General features: G+C 42.2%; 1 non-coding gene across 1 annotated transcript; it reads right to left on the bottom strand.

The window, feature by feature from the left end:
- Positions 1 to 664: 664 nt before the first annotated feature.
- LOC144236301 (small nucleolar RNA SNORD55/SNORD39) lies at positions 665 to 744 on the bottom strand. Its single transcript, XR_013336483.1, has one exon. It is a non-coding gene; the product is annotated as a small nucleolar RNA SNORD55/SNORD39 (small nucleolar RNA).
- Positions 745 to 3522: the final 2778 nt, after the last annotated feature.

The following is a 3522-nucleotide window of genomic DNA, read 5'->3' on the forward strand; positions in this document are numbered from 1 at the left end:
ACTTTATATTTGCCAGCTAGTATACAGATTTGCCTGTACTTGAATCCAACCTGCACCATTTGCTAGCTGTGGTACCTTGGGCAACTTACCTTCTCTGTGACTCAGTGCATGCATATTTAAATAGGGTAAATAGTATATATGGAATGGTAATGAGAATTAAAACTGCTATATATTTAAAGTGCTTAGAACAGTTCCTCATTCACACAAAATCTATATAAGGAATAGATAAAATGAATTTTTAAAATTACCTACTTCTAAAAGTATCTGCTCTACACTAAGTTTCTAAAATTCAGATCTAAAATTCAGATTTCATTTGGAATCAAAGTGACCCTTCCTATGCAGATAATAGTGGCTTAGATCTCCTTTTCCATGGAGTAGAGAAAAACCTAATAATCTCCCTGAGAGTTCTTTCAATTCCAAAGGGTACATAATACTTCTTGATTAGCTCACACTCTAAACACCAATTCCTCTTCAAATTATTCTGTTTGGGATTGTTTTGCTATTCTATAATAAACTGTGCGACCATGTCCCACAAATGTTTAAGTGAAATGATGTCCACACAAAACTTACCAAGGTACTCATGTGTGTAGCAATTTTTACTGAACCTTTGGGGAAAGACAAAGTTTACATTACAACAACCCAATCAATTTTTTTTTTCTTTTTCTTCATGCTCAGCTCTCCAAGGTTGGCTCCCCCACTGCGCACTCGGGAGTTTACAGCATTATCAACATGTCATCATCCACTAATCAACTTTAAATTCAATTATCAGTCATCCCCATTCTTTATAGTCTTTAACCATGTCCACATGTTCAAATAGGGCCTCCTGACAGGTTCTTCAATTCTCCCCTCTTATCCTTCTCCCTAATACCTTTCCTCCTCAAGCTTTCACTCTCAGATTGCCTCAGACTCCAAATTCCTCTTGTTCCATTTTGCAGACAAACTCACTGAGCTCTCTCCAGCCCACTACTTTTTCTTAAAACCCAGCCAAACTTGTGCTACACAAAGACCTTGCTGAAGATTTGAAGTTATTCTTTTTAAGGACTTCATTCAATTACTGGCCAAAGATTCAACTCATCCTTGCTCTGCATTTGTATAGGGATGGGAAACAGGGAGGGGACGGTTAGTAAATGTACATTATCTCAATCAGTTCTCACAGGAATGCTGCATAGTAGGGCTGATGCTCTCCCTCTTCTATAACTGGGAAAACGAAGGTTCAGAGCAGTTAAGGAATATACCTACTTATGGTCATGTAGCTGGGAAGGCATGAGCAGAATCAAGACCATGTGGATCTAACTTGGAATCCCTTGCTGTTTTCACTATACCACGCTGCCTTGTATGTTGTGCTAGGCCGTGGGAATCTAAAGGGTTCCAAGGTGATGGCAGAGATCAGAAGAGCCAAATACAGTTCCTCCCTGGGCCCTTCATCTTGGACAACCCCCAGCTGTGCTCCTGGCTGCCATCTAATGCTAAGTGTCCACATCTTCATATATGGTGCCCAGACCTGAGCCCAGACTCAGGTGGGATCTGATGAACATACAGGAGAGCAGGAGCCTCCACTTAATTCTTTACTCTGAATTTCTAGTAATGCAACCTGAGGTCCCTTTGGCTCCTTACACCTACATTTCATTGCTGATTCATCAGGGGTTTTCAGGCAACAGAAATGCCTAAAACAAAATTTCTCCTTGAGCTCTGGAGTTAGTCCTATGGTGAATCCTTGCTTTACCACTTCCTGTGAGAACTTGAACAATTCATCTCTTTCTTAGGCCCCAGTTTCCTCAACTGCTCTAAAAGAGACAATATTATTACTTACCTTATAAAGTTGTTAGGAGAATTAATTGAATTAATATACGCAAGATACTAACCCAGTACCTCAAACACTGTAACGTTCAATAAATATTAGCTGTAATATTAATAATTTAAAATGCCCATATTCTCTCCCACCTCTAGACAAATCTAATCTCTGCATTTCTCCATCTCCCCCCATCTCCACGCAAGGCTGCACACATATGTGTGCACACATTATTGGAAGGCACCCTCTAAAGCAGAAGGGCTGGCCTTAGAAGTCCTGAATTCAGTTTAATCACATGCTGGCTGTGTCTCCAGATGTTCAATCTCTCTCAGCTACAGTCTCTTCCACTGCAAAATGGAAACCATAATTTTGTACTCACTTAATTCACAGATTCATCATAAAGATTACATAAGACAGAAATGTAAAGAAGCTCTGCATTTATTGATACCTTATTTCCATTCCCCTCATAAAGTATGTCGGTAGATTTTTTAAACTAAGTACAGGATTTTATACTAATCTTGGTTAGAATGTATAGACTCATTTAGGATTTATCAGATTAACATCCTTCTAAGTGATTTCTCTATGTTCACATTTTTTCCTCATGTGATACATTTATTGGCTCATGAGTTTTAAAAATCTATTTATATTAAAATGAAAGCATTGGAGCCCTAGCCCCACTAGTCACAAATTTTCTTTTATCATTAAGAACAAATCTGCACCAACTGGCTACATTACATACTGTGCTGGGGGCAATGGCAGAGTCAAAGAAATATAATTTGGGGTGGGTGTCCTCAAGTTTCCTAGTACACTGGAGAAAGACCTTCATACTCAACCTTAAATGTTAATACCTTCAGTTACAAAACCTTTCAAAGAAACCTAGGAAACTTCAAAATATCCAATCATGAAACAACCTTGTAACTTTGATGGTAATTCTCTTTAACAGTATTCCTTCCTGGCACTGTATGAAATGGAGGAGACGACACTATGGAATTGAAGATCTTACTAATCGTCATCTAACTTTAATGCTGAAAGGCCTCGGGGGCATCCAGACTAACCCCTACATCTAACAGGAGAAGGTACAGTGAACCTGAAAAGGGCAAGGACTTCATGCAAATCACTCCAGTCGGTGGCAGAACCTGAAGAACTCAGGCAGGCCTTGACTGGCTTGGGGTTGTTACAGGACTGTAGGAATCAAAGTAGGAAGAAAGGGGGACAGGCCACAGGGAGATGATGTACATTTTGCACACGTCTGGCTCTTAGTCCTCCTCCTAGACCGCGTTCGCTCCCCCTCAATGGGTGGAATGTGAGGAGAGGGAGGACCCCTGGAGCAGAGATACCAAAGACCCCTGAAGAGCGTCACTGGGGTTGTGCGGTTGGGCACTCAAAACCTCGCCAGACGGCTGAGAGCGTCTGGGCGAGTGTGGTTTCTGAGCGCGCGGAAGTCCTTCCCTCCCCCAGCGCCACTGCGCACGCCCCGCCCGGTGCCCGGCAGTAACCCCGAGACGCGCGGCAGCCTCGGCGATCTTCAATGAAGCCATTTGGAAAAAGAAAAAATTAGAAAATGTGCTCCTTTCCTCTCCAAACCTGGTCGTTAAGTCGGGGCCCCTCCCGGGCAGAAGTAAGAACTTGAGATGTGCGCCCACGTGGCTTTCTGTGAGCATGGACTCCATTCGGAAGCCAGGGGCTCCTTTCCTAACCGCCTTTTGGGGAAAGAGGATGTGGGGACACTGCAG

Source organism: Crocuta crocuta, unplaced genomic scaffold (assembly GCF_008692635.1).
Source record: "Crocuta crocuta isolate KB4526 unplaced genomic scaffold, BGI_CrCroc_1.0 scaffold95, whole genome shotgun sequence".
NCBI lineage: Eukaryota > Metazoa > Chordata > Mammalia > Carnivora > Hyaenidae > Crocuta > Crocuta crocuta.